Source organism: Electrophorus electricus, chromosome 13 (assembly GCF_013358815.1).
Source record: "Electrophorus electricus isolate fEleEle1 chromosome 13, fEleEle1.pri, whole genome shotgun sequence".
Taxonomy (NCBI): Eukaryota; Metazoa; Chordata; class Actinopteri; order Gymnotiformes; family Gymnotidae; genus Electrophorus; species Electrophorus electricus.
Window position 1 is genome coordinate 15,059,601 of NC_049547.1, and position 23,170 is coordinate 15,082,770.

At 41.7% G+C, this 23,170-nt stretch overlaps 1 protein-coding gene across 1 annotated transcript in view; it reads right to left on the reverse strand.

Moving 5' to 3' along the window:
* The window catches only part of LOC113572154 (AT-rich interactive domain-containing protein 1B), a 177,918-nt gene that overhangs the window by 137,403 nt on the left and 17,345 nt on the right, over positions 1-23,170 (reverse strand). The window lies entirely within an intron of this gene.

The following is a 23,170-nucleotide window of genomic DNA, read 5'->3' on the forward strand; positions in this document are numbered from 1 at the left end:
ACACACTTGATTTTTTTTCTTATACAATAAAGTAACCACTAAGGTGGTCCAGTGTCCTGTTCACAGCATTTTGCCCGGCCTTTCACTGAAGCGTTTATTTGGTAGTGGTTGTAACAGTAAGAATAGACCACTAATGGTGGAATGGTGAAATTACAAGCAAGTCAGAGAAGGCCACCATAGAAACACTGATGCATCTCTTAAAAGAACACTTCAGTGGATACCGTATTTATTCCCATTACATCCAAAACATTTCCATGTCTAGTTATTAATTTTACAGTTACAGTGCCTGAGTGATGGGTCTGTGTATTGTAAGACATCATACTGCAGGGTGTGTGTGCACGTGTGTGTGCACGTGTGTGTGTGATGGGGGAGTGTTCGGTTCGGTGCAGCCTGTTCCCCAGTGACATACAGGAGCACACTCCAATGTCCCTGAATTAATCTAGAGACACACTGATCCATTTGAATAGGACAGAAGAACAATGGCACATCTAATTTGCATTTATGTTTAATTTATAACTGTAGGCCTCTTCTGATACATCAGGAACGACGTGAAAATTTACGACAACGCAGAGCATAAAAGGAGCAGCGCTTCCCCAACAGCGGACTGCAGGCACCCCCGCCTGGTAGCAAGCCGACGTGAATGCTACAGAGTATGTGGGTAAGAACAGTAAGCACACCACAGAGGGGAAGCTAGTATACAGCATTCACAGCCGTGAATATGGATGTCTTTGTGCCAATGTGTTAGGGATGTGAGTGTGTTGTGAGGCATTGGGTCCGTGGATGGTGGTGGGGTGGGGGGGGGGGTTAACCTGCCACCGTGTGTGTGTGTGGGGGGGGGTATGGATGCTCTTGGAGGGGAATCTTCAGGGATCTCCTCAGCAGCAGCCCTTGGCCGCGCACAGAAAGTGGGTCAGCTCAAAAAAGCTCCATGTGCGCTGAAGAGCAGTTTAGTGGCAATGCACCAGTGTTCATACACGTGTGTTTGTGTGTGTGTGTGTGTGTGTGTGTGTGTGTGTTTGGCACATGTCTGTGTAAAGGGGGATGAGTATCCATGTTTTGTGTCTGTGTGCAAAAGACATAAACAAGATAGAAATCCATTTTCATAAACATAAACACATTTTTAATGCATCCATATATTCTGTAGCACAACTATGTGATAAATGTGCGTGTGGGTGTAACTAGTATTTTCAGATCCCCCTTATGAGTCATACTACACACAAGCCAGACAGGGCTGTCATGAGTCCACCTTGCTGTGTGTAAGTGCATCCAATTGATCCAAAGCCTTTTAATTTCAGGCTTGGCTAAATAACAGCATTTGCATTGATCAGTGAGCAAGGACAAGCAGAAAGACTGTGAGGACTCTGTGAGACTGAGAGAGACTGCAACCCCAGGGAAAGTGAGAGGACCAGCCATGCTGTGAAGTATGCATCACATATGGGAGGAAAATCGGTATAAAAATGTTTCTATCATTTTATTGTGAAATCAAGCAATGAGCTACAGTGGTGTGAAAAAAGTGTTTGTCCCATTCCTGATATCTTATTTCTTTGCATGTTTGTCACACTTAAATGTTTCAGATCATCAAACAAATTTAAATATTAGACAAAGATAACACAACTAAACACAAAAAGCAATTTTTAAATGAAGGTTTTTATTATTAAGGGGAAAAAAAATCCAAACCTACATGGCCCTGTGTGAAAAAGTGATTGCCCACCCCCATTTAAAACATAAATTAACTGTGGTTTATCACATCTTTGGAAAGCTGAGTTCAATTTCTCTAGCCACACCCAGGCCTGATTACTACAACACCTGTTCTCAATCAAGAAATCACTTAAATAGGACCTGCCTGACAAAGTGAAGTAGACCAAAAGATCCTCGAAAGCTGGAGAGCATGCTGTGATCCAAAGAAATTCAGGAACAAATGAGATACAAAGTAATTGAGATCTATCAGTCTGGAAAAGGTTATAAAGCCATTTCTAAAGCTTTGGGACTCCAGCAAATCACAGTGAGAGCCATTATCCACAAATGGTGAAAACAAGGAACAGCGGTGAACCTTTCCAGGAGTGGCCAGCCGACCAAAATTACCCCAAGAGCATAGTGACGACTCATCCAAGAAGTTGCAAAAGACCCCACAACAACATCCAAAGAACTGCAGGCCTCACATGCCTCAGTTAAGGTCAGTGTCCATGACTCTACCATAAGAAAGAGACTGGGCAAAAATGGCCTGCATGGCAGAGTTCCAAGACGAAAACCACTGCTGAGCAAAAAGAACATGAAGGCTCGTTTTACCAGAAAACATCTTGATGATGATCCCCAAGACTTTTGGGAAAATACTCTGTGGACTGACAAGACAAAAGTTGAACTTTTTGGAAGGTGTATGTCCCATTACATCTTGCGTAAAAGTAACACAACATTTCAGAAAAGGAACATCATACCAACAGTAAAATATGGTGGTGGTAGTGTGATGGTCTGGGGCTGTTTTGCTGTTTCAGGACCTGGAAGACTTGCTGTGGTAAATGGAACCATGAATTCTGCTGCCTACCAAAAAATCCTGAAGGAGAATGTCCGGCCATCTGTTCGTGACCTCAAGCGGAAGCGCACTTGGGTTCTGCAGCGGGACAATGATCCAAAACACACCAGCAAGTCCACCTCTGAATGGCTTAAGAAAAACAAAATGATGACTTTGGAGTGGCCTAGTCAAAGTCCTGACCTGAATCTAATTGAGATGCTGTAGCATGACCTTAAAAGGATGGTTCATGCTCAGAAACCCTCCAATGTGGCTGAATTACAACAATTCTGCAAAGATGAGTGGGCCAAAATTCCTCCACAGTGCTGTAAAAGACTCAGTGTCAGTTATCGCAAACACTTGATTGCCGTTGTTGCTGCTAAGGGTGGCCCAATCAGTTATTAGGTTTAGGGGGCAATCACTTACTTTTTCACACAAGGCCAAATAGGTTAGGATTTTTTTTCCCCTTAATAATAAAAACCTTCATTAAAAAACTGCATTTTGTGTTTACTTGTGTTATCTAATATTTAAATTAGTTTGATGATCTGAAACATTTAGGTGTGACAAACATGCAAAAAAAATAATATCAAGAAGGGGGCAAACACTTTTTTACACCACTGTATTTAAATTACAATATCTGGACAGCAAGTTAACAGCTTTTAAAATAAGAACGAGAAATAAGATCATGTGCATGTTGTTTAATTGTGCACACCAAAACCCTAGTTTTCAAGTAACTGCAGCAACAGCGTTTATCAAACTCAGCCAGATACAATGGAATGCCGTAAGGGTTAACCGAAGTAGGTGTTTGTGCCAAAACAGTGATTTAAAAAATTTTTTCTTCTTTTTTTTTTTTTGCTATGCATGGGTTCGAGACAAAACAGAGGAAGAGAGGCCCAAGAGCAGGGAAAGCTTCAGTCATGAACACTTCCCTGCTCCCTGTGGCTTCAGGTGTGTAGAGTACAGTCTTCCTGATGGCTGTCTGTTCCTCTGTTCTTCACACAGCCCCACTCTGCGGAAGTGTGTGAAGTGTCCCCAGAGAGGTGCAACTCAAAGACTGCATTTACAAGATCCACAGCAAGCACACTTTTAACTTTCTGTGCTGAATTTAACCAAATCTCTTTGATGTGAAAACTTAACGTTAAGAACTCGCCTGCAGTTACTGCTAAAGTTAGCGGGTGAGCACTAGGCTCTCAGCATCTCAATGTTGAGTACTACGTACAAAAATATTTTTACAAGTTATGTTTACTTAAAGAAACAAGGTGGAATTACTAATCAAACATGTATATGTTTTATATACATTTGTACATTTGTATTTGCAATGCTCCTATTTTTAAAATGTGTTTGCCTCAAGTACTGTGCTACAGGCAAATCTTTTTAAATTCTACATATCACTTAGAATAGACAGGCTAGCAATGAACAGAATGTAAACGAGCAGCACGTGAGTGGATATGAGGAATAAGTTGGCCAATAGTTATAAGGATGACTGATTGACTGGAGCAGTCTGGGCACTCATCTGCTCATCAGAAAAAGCTTCCTTTTGGCTTGTATATAATCCAGTTTTTCTGAGGACTGAATTAAGCACTTAGCGTTTTTTCCACATTTTATTCTTAAAACTTTGTGAGAGCACCGCCTACCTTATTGATAAAGCTGAATAGAAATGAACATTTAAAAGTATAGTGCTTTCTTTTTCTATGACAGATTTCTTTTTAATTATACCTGGCTGCTTCGTGTAAGATAATGGCTAATAGAATCCAACAGTCATAGTCAAAATGCCATGCATCAGATTCTTGTCTAGAATATCCTTGTCTATTTCACCATCTTTACTTTCTTTTCACAATTTCAATTTCTTTTGCTAATTTGCATTCCAACTTGCTCGGTATTAGAGTGCATTTGAATTAAGATAATGAGGTCTCTGATTATAACAGAATTTTTATAATGTAAATTTTATAAAGTAAATTTGTTTCCTAATTTATGGGCAGTTTTAAAAAAAGGAAGGCAATTCTGGAAATATTAATTTCGACCCTTTTTTAACCTGTGCTCACAACAATGAGGACATAAAAAAAAAAAACAATGAAAAACAATAGCCAAATTAATTATCATTTAATATCAATCAATTAACAAATTAATACAAATCTCTTTATTTTAGCCACTTTTTACAAATAGGACACTATTACAATAGCATGTTAAACACAAAACACAAATATTACATATATTATATGTAATATTATATATATATATATATATATATATATATATATATATATATATATATATATATATATATATATATATATATATATAAAACCAAAAGTCTACAGTTTCTTAAAGTACACAGAGCTTCTACAAGACAAAAATTTGCCTAAACTTAGTGGGGTATGTTATTATTTGAGAGTAAACCATCTCTTTATGCCCCATTTAGCCACCTAGTGCTGCTTGTCTGGCATTCAAGCTATTGTGTGCCATAATGGCATCAGATTGGGGGAATATCTCTCAATGAAAGTCAAGTGTACTCTTCATTATCCACCAAAGTGGCCTGATTGTAAGGACCTTTTGTGGCAATAATGGATCCAACAAGACACAGATATTGTAATTACATACAGACGACTCGTCTGATAATACTGAGAGCCAAGTGGATAATTCGATGTGGTCGTGTGCATGGCACGAGAGGGTGGAGTTGATTGGATGCTTTTCTTGGTGAAATGCCTGCCTACCATCAGTGGAGCATTCTTGGTGCTTATGCTTACAGGACGCTCAAAGTTGGATCAGTAAAGTCCTTACAAATCACTGGTCCCACTTTCGAGTTTTGAGACCATGAAAACAGCCAATCTTGACTGTTGTTATCTTTTAAGTTCCTGCTTCTGTTATTTTTAAAGAAGCACCCAGCACAATGTGATGTTCAGGTTAGACCCAAGCCAGAGACTTGAACTAGACATCCACATGTGAAATATTTAGACTTTGTTATCAAGTGTTATCAGTAGAAGCAGTGAGTAAATGTTGGCAAACAAACTGTATCTGGGAAAATGAGAGATGTTAGAAACATACTGTTGCCTTCATATTATCAGGGAAAACTGGATTACAATCTTAAAATAATCAAAGGGAATATGTCTGTAGATGTGTGCAGGATAGTCCTGCTTCAAACACCTGTCTTAGAGGCAGCACAGCTAGGGGGAGTGGAGAGAAGAGATAGTGATTAGAAAACAGCTAGATTGTGATCACATGCACTTAGCACAGGACTGCAGTCCTACAGGCACCAATAACACCATCATGACTGTCCAATTAAGGCTGTAGACCTTTTTTCAGACTGTCAGTTGCGAATTACCACACTTCAAAATATCTATATCCAGCATTTCATCCCTTGATCTGTTATGTCCTTAACTGCCCAATTCTGCCACAGAGCTCCCATTCCACTCTGAACAGCTCTCCATTTGCCCTGCACTGCGGTTCAGCTGACCTCCACTGGCCAATGATTCAGGGGAAATCTTCAGCCTAAACGCCTCCAGCCTCCTGCTGCCAGCAGCACCTCCTGTCTCTGTCCACTCCTGCTCTCGTCTCCTACGCTGTCATGCTCCCAATCCTGGAGCTGTGGGTTGACTCTGGATCTTTCTCTGGAACACAAGCACACATTCCACTGCCGAGCAAATTAGTCAGCATTTTGGCCAGGAACTCCCTCACTGGCTCAACTCCCAAGTGACTGTGTTTTATGCACATCCTACATAGTTTACGTGAGTACTTGCATAATAATAATAACAATAATAATAATAATAATAATAATAATGATGATGATGATGATGATGATGATGATGGCAGAGTCCTGCCTTCTCCAATAATCTTGAACTGCAAACTGATATAGGAATTTGCCCAAAAATGACCAAAAGAGCAAAACAGACAAAAGATGAAAAAATATGAGGAAGAACATAGTTAAGCAGACATGGTGAACAGTAAAAATATGTTTGTTGAATGAAAATGAATTACTGAAAATGTGTCATGTTTAACTGTAAATAAAGCTGTTATTGTTGATTGATTGATTGATTAATTGCACAATTGGTTTTCACATTTTAGCATATTCACATCAGAAATATAAATGTTATTTAATTCAGATCATAATTCTGTCAAGTTTGATCATTTGCAGGGAAAGTACTTATTACACAGTCCTTTCGTTTTCAGATGGAAATGCAACAAGGCATCATCTTCTTTCTCTGTGCCATTTCTGTCAACATGTCTAATAAAAAACCTTGAGTGTCGCAGAAAGCTTTAATGCATGTTTCCATAAGTGTATTAAAGGGAACTTGTGCACAGGATTTTAGGTATTCCTATTTCTATGTTTCTCACTTCAAGGTTTAATGGCCATTTATAAACAGGACAAGCACTGGCACACTGTAATTTGTGATTGCAGAGATCCTGCAACTGCCAAGCATTCAACACAAAATATACTACGCACTATACGTCTAAAAGATATACAGACCCAATACAAATGTCTATAGAGCTATGCAGGTTGCACTAATGTATTCCGAAAATACATCATAATCTCTGGTGAACATTAAGTAATACTTTCACACTTTGAGAGAAAGAGATTTTAATCACAGCATATGTGCCTGAAACACTGGGAACAATGCAGTATATTGGCTTTAGGCTCCTGTCTATAAGGCAACTTTGAGCTCGAGCCTGATGTATTAGACTCAGAGCTACTCAAACTGTCTTTCCACATATTTTTAAATGGACCTTTACTGAACCCCCCCCCCCCCCCCCCCCCCCCCCCAACCAAATAGCAAATGAACAGGCTAAATGCTAGCCTGTCATTTTTCCAACAAAGGCTTTTTGGCATGATAAATGTTCTTTCTCTACTAATAAGCTTGAATAGTCTCAGAAATAATGGAAGAGAAATCTATGGTTTCAATGACTTTTGCTGGCTATAATCCAGAGAATGAAATTCCTAATCTTTGAACAAATGGAGAGTTTTATTAAGCAATATTAATTATATATGATATTACGGATACTCTACTCCTTGAAACCGCGCAAGATAAAAGCAGTAAAGGTACTGGACTAGTAATTAGGATGTTGCTGGTTCAAGCCCCACTTTAGCCAAGTTACCACTGTTGGGCTCCTGAGCAAGGCCTTTAACCTTCAATTGCTCAAAACTGTACTTGGTCACAATCGTAAGTCACTTTGGATAAAAAGCATTTCGTATGTTTTCAAAAACAACATCAAGAGCACTCCGTCCTACAGGTAAAACGTACGTGCATGGCTGAGAAGTGCTACTCAACTGCTCTTTAGTTTTTCGCATTTATAGCATTTAACAAATACTCTTACATATCCGGAGCAACTTACATATCTATCACTGTAAAAGCATGTGGGCTTCCAGAGAACTGAACCCATGACCTTGGTGTTACTAACACATGACTCTGTACACAGGTTTTTACTCTATCTGCTTTACCAGGTAAATTTAATTTCCCTCCATTCCACTCAGTGCAGCATAAAAATACCAGTTCATAATAATTATTCATTATTTTTATACTGTAATATCTGCCCAAAAGTGACTCAAACCTGAGGAGCAACATTTTTTTCATTCAATTCCTGTTATGCCACCATAATACCACCATAAATATTTATTCAGGAGTTTGAACGTCTAGCGGTGTTTTCATTAATATTTACACTGGCCATTTTGCTGCCTGCCACTTCACACATTCCGAGGTGATTTATTTTGAGATGACATGCTTTGATTCACTGTATTCAAATGAGCTGCATGTGATGAAGGAAGGTAAAAATGCAGCAGAATAGGCAGCGTGAAAAGATGGAGGTGGAGAGGAGCGTACGGAGGTGGAGGTGGAGAGGGCTGTACGGGATCCTCGAAGGAGCCCAGCTGAGTCTCTGTACAGTAGATGGTGCTGTAGCTCTAAGCCAATGACGCCATCGCAAGACCTGCTTAAGGCGGGACTTCAGGCTTTTTTTCTACGTGAGGAATAGTCCTTGCCTGTTAACGTTTTACCCATAAACATTCTTTTAAGGACTTTTTCCCTCCTTTTTAATTTTTCCTTGTGGGTACGAATGCCATGGGGGAAATCTAACAGTCGATCACATAAGAATGTGCTATTAACGTAACAAAGTGACTAGCACCTCCAGCTGCCTTAGCATGACATTTCCATTGAAATGGTTTTACCCAGAGCAGCGGAGTCCATTAGCTCCGTAATAGCTAGCAGCTTGGCCGATGCTGTAGCCGTGTGGACGCTTGCTCTTGTGTTTGTATATCATGGCAGATTGAGTGGGGTAAGCCTGGTGTGAGAGGTAAGCTCCCCCATATCTGACCTCGCTCAGTTTGTGACGGGGTCAAACATTTCTCATTAGAGATGAACCCCGTGAACATACGTTCCAGAGTATCAGAATCATACATCGTAAAGGTCACTGGCTGCATAATGAACTGTAAAATGCCAATTCTATTACTCCACATTTAAATATTGTACTTTTTGCCAAGGGCAACATACGTGATATTTACACCTTTCCTGAAAGGCCTAAAGCAAAGATTGCTCCTCGCCTGGCCATAAGAGTGAAATCAGGAAGTGGTAGAAGTAGCCTATTGCTGTGTACTGAAATGACTTTAAAATGACATCTGTATATTTCCACAACCATGGCCCTAACTATATTTTAAGGTCAGTTTCCTTAAATCCTGACTATTTAAACTTAAACATTAAATATTAAGCTACCATATTTAGCATAAGCTGAAATGCCAACATTCTATTTTAACAGCAATGGGAAATGGGGGAAAAAACCTGGTAATTGTCAGTATAATAATTTATATTTGCTCATGCAAAGAGGACCGCATATCTTCCCTCCCAGAAGGAATGTCTACATGAACAGGGAGTTGGTAGAAGAGCGGGAGCATGGAAGTCACAGCTTTATATCAAAAGGGCATCCAAAGGAGAATGTTAATAATGATCCCTCTAAAACAATTTCCATTAATTTTCGGCCGCGTCACCGGGGAGTAATATCTACATGCCCGAGGCAGGTTTAAATTGCCCAGACAGCCTGTGAAAAGCGTGTAGCCTCCCCAGCGTCTGCCGGCAGCGGAGCACGAGCGGGGCCTCTGGAGAACACGCGCTATCCAAGCCTATTACCACCCGGCAATGACACCGAGGAGACGGCGTGGAGGAGACACCCCGGCAGAAGATCTCCGTTGTTTGTCAATGAAGAACAGAGGCCAATTAAGGTGAAAATATCAGGCGCAGAGCGTGTGCGTGGGGACAGAGAGAGCGTTATGTGCCTCGGCAAGTGTCCCATATTTATCGTAAGCGCTTTCGAATTAGCAAGAGATCATAAAACCGTACGCCACATTATGCAGATGAACATTTGCGTGTTCTATCTTTTTTTAATAACCAATATGGCAAAGGAGACAGTTTAGGTGTGAAAGCGTATCGAGGCAAAAGTGCTGTGCAAGAAAATAAAATAAAATCTTTCTTCAGAGTACTCTTCCTGAAAGTACAGCTGGACAGTATTGGGAGCGATTCCTCCCCCAAGCGAAAAGAAACACCGCTCACACACAATGTCAAAGGCATGGCCGATAGGATATAGGCGTTTAATATTCTGAAGCTCTGCCAAAGTGCAGCTCCCAAAGACAACAGGTCACCTACTTAGTGTGAGGGAAAGCTGGCCCAGTGATGGGGGGGCATTGTGGAGAGAGAGGCAGGACTGCGAGCCAGCGAATGTCATCAATCAGCAGGGGGATCTTCACGGAGAGCGCGCCGTTGAAGAGTCCTCCCCAGCCGCGCCAGCTCTGCTTCTCTGGAGCCGGGTCAGGCAGGCTGGTCGGTCAGCGTGGGCACATCTCCTGGGCATCAGCACACCTGCCGGCCTGTCTGCAGGCCCTGGTTAACACACACATATTCTTGGAATGTTTGTCCTTGTGCTCGAATAGTGCCAATGCAGATCAGAACAGCCGAGATTGCACCATCCTGCGACAATTACTAATAACTAAATTCAAATGAGTCGATGCACTGTAACTTATTGTGCTCCAGTCATGCATTTGGATATTACTGTAATGCACTGATTGTGAAACAGATTTTTGCTACGGGGGCGGGGGGCGGAGATTGCATCTTTCATAAATTAACATTCACTCCACTACATCTTGAAATGTGGCACTATCTTTGAATACAGTTTCCTGGGAGATTGGATCTGGTGTGGGGAGAGGTCTGGGTCCAGTGCTTTTGAGTGGGCTTGTATGGGCATGGGGGGGTGTCCAGGGTGTCTGTAGAGAGGACAGTCGAGTCTTTATGGCTGTCCAGGGAGCAGCCTGTCCGTGGCAGGGGGGGTAATGAAGCAGAACCGGGTTGGAGTGGAGGAGGGCCCAAGGACAACACGCGCTTGTGCATGCTGCAAGCAGAGTGCTCCGCCTCGCCTCTGCCTCGCTCCAGCCATCTCTCTTTATTGCAGTATCCCCTCAGCCAAATCACTCTCTGTGTCTCCAAGCATCCAGCGCCGCCTCTCTGACTCGGAACACGCGATCGCTCGCAAACGGGAGCGCCCAAGCCCGATGCGTCCCGCCCTTTGTCATTCAGACAGTCTCTGTCATTTAGCATAATGCAGAACAATAAGTCTCCCAAACTAACACCCCCCACCTCCACCCATCACCCCCACCCCCCACCCCATGTGCCATGAGATGATGTGTTGTTGTGCACGGAGGAGTGCCTTTGTAACTACCCGCACAAAGGCACGATTCCTCCATCTCTGCCACTCTGGCTTCACAAGCCATAGCGCCAGGGGAAGACAGCAGCACAGTGGAGAGGTCTAAGACGGCTGTCTGAGCCAGGAACAGGAGGTGAGCAGGCACGGCTTAGCAGGGCCTGGCCCCCAGCGCCGGGAGAGTCGGAACGAGCCGGCGCGCCTGAGAGGATTACCTTGCAATGAATTTAGAGTACTGCCCCGGCGACCCCCCGTCTCGGGATGGGATTTGACTCCGGATGTCAGGCACAGCGGATGCGTCCATACAGGCCTGATGAGGGTGAATATGAGAAGGCATTCATGCAATTTTGCAAATGAAAAGGAAAAACCGTGCCCACTGAAAATCAGGATAAAGCGAAAAGAAAAGAGGAAATAAGAGCAGCAGGACGAGTGAGTGGAGAGCATGAAAGACCACAATGCAGAGAAGGAGAGAGAGTCAGAGGGGGAGAATGTACACGAGCAGAGATTTCCTACCAGCGGAGCCATGTCCTATTTACCGCAGTGTGGCTCTGCCTCACATCTGATTACATCCTGCCCAGAGAGACAATAAAATCCCTCTGTCAAAGTTATTTAACAGGAATGTGACACTAAGCCATTCCTCGTTTCTGTCATGGCTAACCTCAGGCAACCATACAGCAGGACAAATGTCTACTGATGCTTTCAGAATATGTTATCAATCAAAATCTCTTAGAGAATTCAAGGTACACTGGAATGAATACTGACTGGGAACACTCAAATGTAATCTGTTCAAATGTTATGGAAAATAAATTGGCATAATTCGTCTGACAACCCCTAATAAATTATTATTATTATTCCAAAATGATTTTGAATGATAAAGTGCATTCCAGTAATGTTGCAGTCATGATAATAAATGCTAAACAAAGAATACATAACAGTAATTCAAAATATTTGAAAATATATAAAACATTTTACATTTACATTTTACATTTACATTTACATTAAAAATATACTGTTTGCGGATTAATTTCCTCTTCATCCACAACGAATCAACAAATCCCACAGAAAGCATGTCAAGGGCTGTTATCCACACAAGGCTGGTCTTGGAGAGTCAGCTACCGCCATAGGAACAACATAGCAGCCATAAGTCAGGGAGGCAGCCGCCTCCACCGGCAGTGCAGCTGCCCGAATCCCCCAGTCATATCTGCCTGGCATGATGAATGGCTGGCCCCTGCGAGGGAAAGCAGGACTTGGACAGCTCCAGCCAATCGATACGCACCAGAGGAAACACCTCGCATTTTAAACAGGAACCTGTCTCACGTCTCTGGGCCCCCCGCCGGGGCCCTTGGACGCGTGCTAAAAGGACCTCGCATCAGAGCCTGGGTTTGCGGTGCAGCTTGGGGGCCTCACGTCAGCAAAAATCAGGGCCGACGAGCCTAAACGTGCAGGCGAGGGCCCAGGTGTGCTGGCCTTCGGAAGAGTGTCGCCCGAGGATCGGAATCCACTCTTCGACGAGTCGCGTCAGTAGCACAAGCTTGGGGAGGAAGCGATGTGCCGAATAATGAGGGCTGTAATGGAGATATTGAATGAGGGGCCTGTATTGTGTCCTGTGGGCTAAGACATTCATTAGGAGTCGGCGTAGAGGGTTCAGTCTGAGCTGAGCTGAACTGCAAGGAAAAGGGTTGAGCGGTCCAGCTAAATCAATACAGCCGAGCTGATTTGGCTCATTGGAGTGGTGATTCACAAAAATCCCAGAGCTTTCCCTGACTATAAATAAAACATGAAAATGCAACAAATTCTTAAGGCAAATAAGACAAGCTTTATTTTAAACATAATTCTACACTTGCCCCCTCTAGGAGTAAAAAGGGAATGGTCGGCATGTCCAGTTTGAGAATCCAAATCAAAATGTAATTCAGCCTTGTTGTGAATTTAATGAATTCATCAAAGGCATCAGAGATAGTAAAAAAAATATCCCAAAGAGGACACCAAGACAGGCTAATGGCTGAGAAAGGAATTACAGTCCAATTGCACTGTCTTATCCATCCCTGTTAATCTTACCGAGGCCTTTCGCAGGACTGGACAGATCCTAGATTTAATCTGATTCCTCTGATATACTCATTTTGCTCCGGATCCTACATGCTTCAAACTCCAACAAGCCATCCTGCTCAGCAGAGGACTGTGGGAGAGGTGAACAACAGAGGTAGTGAGGAAAGGCTATTTTCACCTCCATGCCATCAAAGACAGGACGAAGAAAGCCCACCCGTACTTTTCTGTAGCAAAACAGTCCTAGTTCTGAGCACAAATGGAGTGCTATCACTCTGGCACTCTCTATCACTCTGGTTTATTTTATGGTGCTGGGTCTTGGCAGAGACCCAGGTCACAAGGCAGTGTGAGGGAGGTGACACTGATTGTGTTTCTTCTAATTAAACCTTGTCTGACCTAGGTGTTGGGAAACCATTAGTTTCCAGATGTAATCATCGCACCACAACAATTACATCCTATTTGGCCCCATCTGCATTCGTGAGGTTGGCCTGACCAATCAGGGAGTGCGCAGGAGGAAATGGGGCAAGCAAGAGATAAGAGAGCACTGCATTGTGGTAAACCAGACTGCTATGTGCCAGCCGGGAAGCCCAGCACAGGAGGTGCTGCATGGAAAAGAGAGTGGATATCAGTGGCCAGGGGATCTGTACGGTGGCTTCACAGAATATGGATGGTTTTTGAAGGCAGCACATGCTTCTATCTGCATGTTTATAAAAGGAGGTAACACTGTTTCTCAAGAAGAATGTGTTAGATCCTAACTCTGTCCAACTTTACATCAGCTAATATACACTAAAACTATATAATTGAATGCAAAGACGATTTTGGCAAGCCTAACTTGAAACAAGATATGCATGGAAAAATAGCAACTGAGCATGTTAGTTAAAATATCCAGAATTATGCATTGAGCACCCCAAAAAGCACATTATACAAGCATAATATCTCTAGGCCAAGACCACCTGTGTGTCTCCAGGCTCTCTCCATTGTCTGATGTTTGCTCTGAGCTGTAGACTGCAGGGAACTTTCCCGCCAAAAACAGCAACCCACCGGGCCCTGAGAATCATTAGAGATAATGGCTGCATATTATGGAGGTGATAAAACTTGAGGCTCAGCAGTTCTATGTAGGCTTTCTAAAATACAGTAACAGGATCCCACCTCAGAGCCCAGCTGCTAATCTGAGCTCCCTCCCTCCCTCCCTCCCTTTCTCCCTTTCTCCCTTTCTTTCTCTCTCTCTCTCTCTCTCTCTCTCTCTCTCTCTCTCTCTCTCTCTCTCTCTCTCTCTCTCTCTCTCTCTCTCTCTCTCTGTGCTCCTGTACCAGTGAAGCTGCCTCTGCCGGTTAATGAGGGATACTCCATCATCCCTAAGCAGGTGATAATGTGTGTCATTTACCAGGCCTCGGTGTTTGCGCACACTGGTGTTTAACAGTTCCACACCAGAAAGGGCCTCACAGAGCATTCTATTCCATGAGTTAAATAAGTAGACAGGAATTGTGATTGTGGTGTTATCGAGGGTGAGGTTAGTGCATGCCTGGCATGTCTATAAGAATCATCCGTTTGCAAATTTAATGTAAGCAAAAGCACACCACAACTGTTCACTCTTAATGTAAAACCTGCACATGGTGGGCAGATCATTACAGAATTGTTAATAATAATGAATAAAAATGACATAATGTTTCTAAGACCCAGTGTAGGTAAATTCAAGATTAATTCCTCAAATTAACCAAAAAAGACTTTTGATGGTGTTATACAAAAAATTGTTAAAATATAAAAGTTGCCTGATGTTTCAAATAAGTTACAGTTGCCTGGTCTGACCTCTAGATGGCTTAGCATTAGTGTTAATCACACAATTAATTCAAAACTCCTTGTAATTATACAAAAAAGAAAGGTTGAACCCATTAAAGTGACCTCTCTCCGCTCTTAATTTGAGCTGCCTTATTGCAGAGCAGGAATGTGATGAATGAACATTTCCTTGCTGCTCATTGGACTCCATATATTCTTTTCATCTGTACTTCAACCCCCATATGAGCAATTCACACACAAAAAAATTACATAATAGAACTGGCAACACATTGTTAAAAAGCCAGTTGAATAACATGTCTACAATATACTTGACAATGTATTTTACACATTTTTGCTTATGCAGGGCTACGACAGTGGCAAGTGGTACCTGTGTAATCATTGACATGCCTCCGCCACAGTAACATAAAATTTCTCACTCTTCTTATTCACTAAACAAGAAGGGCTTGTGATCAATAAGACAAGTTCTTAGCATCTGTGCCATAAAAATCACACACAAGCTCTCATTTCATCACCTGGGACTGAAGAAAGGTATATAGCAACAGTGCAGTCTGAAGGGGAGCCCTGGCTCTCAGCCAGCATGCTATTATCAAGCCCCATCTCAAGAGAACCACTGGGAAAGGATGTGAAACCACTCTTACAGACCTTCGGATTTTTTTTTCACTCTCCACTCAAAGGAGAGACAAAACGGACCATTTGACCTTAATCTCCCCAAATGTGAGCTATTGAGAAATGACATGCAACCTCAGAGGTAAAGGACAATGTTCCCCCCCCCTTTCTCACTCTCTTTCTATTTCTCTCTCTCTCTCTCTCTCTCTCTCTCTCTCTCTCTCTCTCTCTGAAAGCCAATTTACAACCCCTGGGGAATTTTCGATGAAGACTTGTTTCTTCTTTGCCACCCTGAAGCCTTTTGTCTTCTGCATGGATGAGGAACGGATAGTGTCCTTTAGCACTACGATGCTCTCCTGGCTGCACCCTACTTCAGCGCTCTGATGATCTGAAAGGAAGTAGGAGTCATAGGGATATAGCTCACATTTGGAGCATAATGTACTTCTGAGATCTGCAATGCTGGCCAGCTCTCATAGACACCGCATGGTGCAAAACCTGACATAAGCTTTAACGAAAAGACATTCAACCACACCACACGCTGTGGGCTTTTAAACATACAATTTGTTGCCTCACGGATGCTTGCATGCTCGCCTGACGGTACTGATGTTGCAGTTGCATAGTTCAGGAAGTTAAACGGTCAGGTTTGCAAGTAGTGTCATGATATTACACAGCATTCTCCCAATGACAGTAAACATCAAGCTTGAATAGAGTTTTTATCCATCTGATCTGCATACAAAACCAGTTTATACATACAAAGAGTTCTTGAGTTATCATACATCATCCAAAACAGCTAGATATGGTTACACAATAGTCAAGAGCACATGCATTTTTTAACATGGTTTAAAACTGCACAAATTAACCTCAAGTCAAATTCAGCACAGAGAAACTGAACATAAATAAATTATTTTATATTAGGTTATTTGTTAACAATAAATATTCAGTGTGTGTCTCTGGAAGCATGATTTTTTTATACTTCAGATGTTTAAACTTTAATGCTCCAATCGTCTCTGAAAACAATGGTGCTTAACTTTAATTGATTCCTCAGGATAAGATAATTAGAGTCGGCGCATTTCCGTGCCGCTCATGCCATTCGGCCTGGGGTCAGCATCACTTAGCCGGCCAGTCTGTGCCAGTCACCCAGCAGCTATCCAACCCCAGCTCCTACGACTGAACACCATGCACACTCAGCTACACGCTGAAAGATACATCCAGCAGCACATTCGGTTTAAAGGAAAGAGTACACCAAAGACAGCAGATACAGGAACAGATTCGCCTTATTTACACCCACAATCATGAGTGGCAGGTGGAGTTTTTTTCCCCTCTGCCCTGGAGGAGCAAATTATCAAAAAACTCAGTTGACATTCACAAGCCCGCATTCTCCTTCTCCATAACCCTAATGAAAGGAATATGCATTAAAAAATAATGATATATAAGCTAATGCCCAGTTTCAGATGTATAAGTAAACATGCACACAAACACACACACACACACACACACACACACACACACACACACACATAATGAAAGGCTCGAGCAGGAAACAGGAGGCTTTCAGGTGGGCTGGCATTATATTCTGGCAGCTCACATGGTGCTGAGGTTATACACTAATGGAGGCTCAGCAAGGCCACTCGATCGTGCCTTTGTTTCGTAGTCGTCTAGACTCCAGACACTTAAGCTGACCAGCGCGCGGCTGATGCTTTTCCCTGCCTCTCCTACAATTGCTTCCATTTAGCCTGTCAGACCACCGGGGTGGTGCTGCGTTTCTCATTTGGTTAAGACGCAGTGTTTCGTTCGCTTCGACCATATAAAGGAGCGTCGTGCGCAGAGATGATAGGAGCATGTTTTTGTGTGATACAACAAGCAGCTCGCTGGGAGCGCTTTATTCGGTTCACAGTGCACATTCAAACCTGGTCAGCCCCTGGGATCGTGCAGGCTAAGGCTATGATTTGACCCAAGCTTATATTCATGTATTCAACCTGGCCCAGCCACAGGTGGCGTGACATGATTCGCTCAAGAAGTGGAATGATGCACACAAGCAGCGTCCACAAGATCTTATATGCAAGCGAGTGTCTTGCTGCTTATGAAGCACTGGCACAGAGCCTGACCTTTGAACTGCAAGGATAACAGAATAGAGCTTGGTGCTGCTATTTGCATGCATGATTATGTATTGTATATGCAAACCGAAGGATGAGTTCAGACTAGTGTAGTCTTATTATCATACTGTACAATTAAATATAACTTTTTTACATTCATTTTTAAAGGATTTTAAATAATGTCTTTGCTTCCAGAAAAGGTTGATGAGGTAAAGTTTCTCACCTCACTTTACAAAAGGTAAATTGCAAAGTAATTAAACAGCACAAACTTCAATACCTCTGCTAATAACATTTCACAACTTCGAGAGAACATTGCAGTCTAATTAGGAAGCTGTCACATGTGTGCTTTGAGCAGAATGTAGCCAGCGTATAACAGTGGGACTGATGCTATCATTAGAGAGGACTGTCCCTTTGAGCTGCCGATTCTTTCATGTCCCCCGCTCTCTTCCACTGCTCGCCAGCCAACAGGTGTTTTCAAGAGATTGTTTAAACTTCATTAAAATCAAACGAACGTCTACGTTCTCCGGTCACCCTAAAACCCACGGAACTAATGAACACCTCCAGACGGAACAGGCGAGCAGCAGGCTGGGCTTTCATTTCCAGCCGCACAGAGCACAGGCAGGCGCGCTCTAACGAAGGCTGATTGGCCGAGCACGCATTGGGAGAATCATATTGATCTGATTTGCTGAAAGCCTGATCCTACAGATGCAAGGCCGAACTGCTGCTCGGGGGAGGGGAGGGATTTATAAAACATCACTATAAATAAGACGCTGCTGACAGACGCACAGATAAAAAGGTCTAGCTCTTATAAATGTATGCACTAGATTCTGTCACAGTTTTTAAACTGTGGCATTATCAGTGTTTAGAAATGTAGCCCAGGTGTTCTGGGGTATTTCTGTAAATAAGCAAATGCAAACTGTTTAGTGAAGCTGTAACATTTATAATCACACATATGAGATCAGGTCTATACAGTAGACACTGTATGATGAGTGTAGTGCTTTGTACACATTTTATCAGATAACAAAAGGAAGGCAGTTCATCCCTGAAAAAAACAACATGTAGCCTTTGTTAGTCCTCTGTGCCAAACCAATGGTCATAACAGTGGCCATAACCTCTACCCTTGTTAATAATATTAACAAACAGTTGTATTTGCAGGACAATTATTTGCTTATAAGTAATTGCAGCACATTATTTGTTTTGAGGTGGGAACCTGTTTGGTTCGTTTCAAATAAATCAGCACATTTTCTAACTAGTGCATGTCTAATTTAGAAATCTGTACACTTATTTTAAATTCTTTGTACATGGTACCATGGTACTCGTGCATAAGTGAGCCAAATGCCACCAAAAGTTAATTTCCAGATTGTCCTTTTCTGTTGCCCAAGAGGATTAGATTGACACTCTGAGCATTGTGACCACCCCAAGCACTTATCTGGACACACCGAACACTGGACACAGCACTATTACGAATGAAAAATTTTGGGGTTCCCAGTCCAGTGCTCAGAGAGCCCTGAGCAGTGTTTTTCATTCTCCTCCAGTTCCAGATACACCTGCACTAGATAATCAAGGGTCTGCACAGCGCACAATTACCTGGCCAGAGAGCGCTGTGGGCTGGAAGAGACCGTCTGGGGGCTCCCCGAGGATTGGACCAAGAAGCTCTGACGCAGCACGAGCGTGTCCCCTCTGGGTTCACATATGAGAAACAGAGACAATCCAATCCCAGCCAAAACCAACAGATTCACAGGCCATGCTGGGACAGATACCTTATAGAAACACTTCCCAATCACTGATCTTTTCTTCACAAGCTTAGCAAAAGAAAGCTGCTACAGAAAGGCTTCTACAAGTGACATTTGAGTGTAAAATGTGCAGCAATCTATATTTTGTGAAGAATGTGAGAGGGTCTTGCAGAAGTTATGCTATCTAATATAAATACATCTATGGTCATTTTGGATTTTGCCTGCACTTTTTGGGTTTTTATAAAAGCTTAGCTTCAGGGGTATGCTCTTTGAAATGAATCCAAGACATTTAGGGACTTGCATCATTAAGGTAAAATAATTATAATACATCATATACACAGTGTACTCATTTCAAAGGCCAAGCCCTGGTTGTACACCTGTTTCTCTTGTGTCAGCTTGGATCAGGACTTCAGTCTCAATGAAAAGACTCAGGACCAGTGGCCCACGTAGAGGCGGTAGAGACTGTATGGGATCAGAATCAGGACTTTTGCAGTGTGTTTCCTCTTGCTGGTCAAAACGCAGAATTCTAAGGAGATCTCAGTGAGGCGCAACAGATTGTTTTAATGTTAAAAAAAAAAAAAAAGTAAAAATAAAAGTTTATTGATGTCAGTTTAGAAAACCATCCATTTTCTCCTATGCAAATAACTACAGATGTATGAATAGTTGAGGAGCATCTCAGCGTCTCAGCAGTGCACTTGTTCCAAATGTTTCCAAGGGAAATTGTATTGAACCAAGATGTCATTGCAGACCACGCAACTGTTGGGTAAGTCGGGGCTAAGACTGATATAAATGGAGGTGGCATCTTCCAAACAGCAGATGTGAAAACCTTAATATATTCCCGTGTTTAATTATTTCTTAATATTGGCATTTCTAATTAAGCAGTGTAATTGGAAAGCCAGTACCAGCAGCTACCATTATAACTCTGAATGATTAATTCATACAAAATTATTAATGAATGCAGCCTATTTTAATTGGTATGTAACCGTAGTTATAATTGCTCGCACCTCCTCCCTGAAATGACACAATGACAAATAGAAGTGTCATGTCAATGTTTTAGCTCCTCTCTACACACCCTTCCATCAAAGAAAATCCATCTCATTGAAACCATGTTCAGTAAAGACAAATTAAGCCAGCATTTCATTTTACTATCTTAATTAATGCATCTGTTTTCAAGGTTATCATTTACTTGGCTGACACAAATAAACTCATTAAAAAAAAAACAAAAAAAAAAAACATTCTGCTGAGAAGAATGATAAAAATAGCAAGCCATATCAATATGGCATTAATAAGACCCAGATGAAACAGCTTTGATATTAAAACTTCTGGGAATAGGTTATGTGTGAGGAACACACAGATGTTACAATGGTGTTTTATATTCTTTGTGATACTGTGTACAGTACAACTCCAAATAAAAACCAATTTGTTACATTAATTGCACCTGGAGCAAGTGGACCCGGTTGTCACTGAATCTGGTCTGTAATCGCTGCTTAAGTTTTACATTCTGAGAACCTTTCATCTTTTAAAGCACTAATGCATCTTTTGAAAGTTCTACAAGTTCAGAGAGGTTGTCTGAAGGAGACTGTAATTAATGCTTTCAGTGAGTGCGAAAAACGCAGACTCCCAGAGTGCACTTCAACCTCTGCCGCTGCTGAAGTAATCTAAGTGCAACTCAAGCTGAGACTAAAAGTGACGGCTTATGTCAACCGCTGTAGAAGGGTCTCCTGTTTTACCTTCACACTGCTCTGCAACTTCATTCTAATGTACGTAAACGTTTGCAAGAACATTTCATTTTTTAATAAACAAGGAAACTGAAAGCTGATCAAGAGCAAAACTGTTAATATAAAAACACAGCAGTAAATTCCAGTAGATGTCTACAGCACAAACACAAAACCACTAAATAGATAAGTCCTCCAGAGGACAGAACAGAAACACTTGAATTCAGTGTTATGCAGGAGTAAGCTAATACATGTTGTTTTACTGTATACAGGTGTTTTACTGTACACAGAGTAAAATAGAGCATATATCTTACAAAAAAATCAACAGTAACTTAATATTCATAATGTGTAGGAAAACCCTGCTATTCTCTACTGAGCTTAAATATCAACTAGTCACCATGTGAATGAAAGGTATGTGAGTAGGAAGTTAGATCTGGGATATTTTCACTCAGTTCTCCCTCCAATTGATGGTAAAAATGTAAATGTAAATGTAATGCTAATTGCGTGCCTATTTCTTTTAACATAATATTTTAAACATCACCTGTGGTTGAATATAGAACCATAAGCATGTAATGAAACATTGGTTGGGCAAATGTCATATTTAAAGCATATACTGAGCCTTCTTCTGGCACTGGTAAAAAATTAAAGGCGGTGAAAACATGCAGCAGCTAGGAGAGAAAATGATGAGCTTTCAGACTTGCCTCTTTTGCATGCAAATCATATCTGAATTTCTCATTAGCATAAATGCATGAGCAACTCTAAATGCTTTTAATTTCCAATCTCAGTGAGCGGAGGAGTAATTTGTCACTGTCAGGGCGAAAATCTAAAAGGGGGAGAGAACTAAAGGCAGTCAAGGACTCCACACCAAATTGGAATCATAGGCAGATTTCTGATTTGTTAATTGACTGATGTGCAGTTCAAGCAAGCTGCCTTGAAGGTGTAAATAATCACATGAACTTTCAAATCTAAAATTGGTAGGTGGATATGCTTCCATGCATTATAATGCTGTTATTTCAGGAAATACTTTGCACAGATTTTCCCAAACACTCATATTGTAAAATACCCCATTTCAAGTATACAAATGTACTTTACAGTTCTTGCTAGTAACTACATGTTGTTAGCAGTACATTGACTTCAGTGTAATTCCTTTTTTTTAACATTTAACTGTTATACTCATGATCAATGTAATGTTGTGTAATAAAACACTGAAAATTTTCTACAACATTAAGGACACTCGAACCAATTCAAGTGGTTTAAATTACAGCCAAAGTGTATTAGGTAATTTGCATTTACTATGTAATTGTATATTTTAAATCTTCTATAGCAGGCTGTGGTTTAAAGCAAGACTAGTGTTAGGTTTAACAAGCTGACACACAGTTAAGTATGTCACATACCACTGAACAGCAATTCACACATAGAAGGGTATTTAAATTATTTCCTAAATTCTAGTCCTTTAAATTACCACACTTGTGGAACATACATAACATGCAAGATTTTTTTTTTTTTTTACATTCAGAAAACCCAGATTAAGAAGTATCTCACATTAGTAAGCCAAGTCAGATGGATTAGTGGCATAACCTTGATTACATTTGCCACTCATTTTGGGGGCTTCATCAGTTCAGAACACCTTGACTTACCACTGGGCAATTAAGTGACCTGGATGATTACAGCTCAAATTTCGGAGCACCTCCACAGAAGGCTCCATCTGAGCCCAGTTATAGGAGCACCTCCACAGAAGGCTCCATCTGAGTGTATTTGAGTGTATTGAGTGCTGAAGCAGGGCACTCTGGGCTGGTCTTCCTCGGTGAGGGCCATGCAGTCCCCCAGGGCTTTACTGCTGGTGATCAGCTCTGTCTCATCAGCATCCCCAGCAGCCCACCAACACAAAACAATGGGTAAGTTGGAAATAAGACTTGAATGTTGTATCTGATCATTTTCAGTGGAGATTAGGAAAGAAAGCACAACATTACTGACATGAAAATATTTTATGAAATAACACCCTAGTCATCATGTTAACCC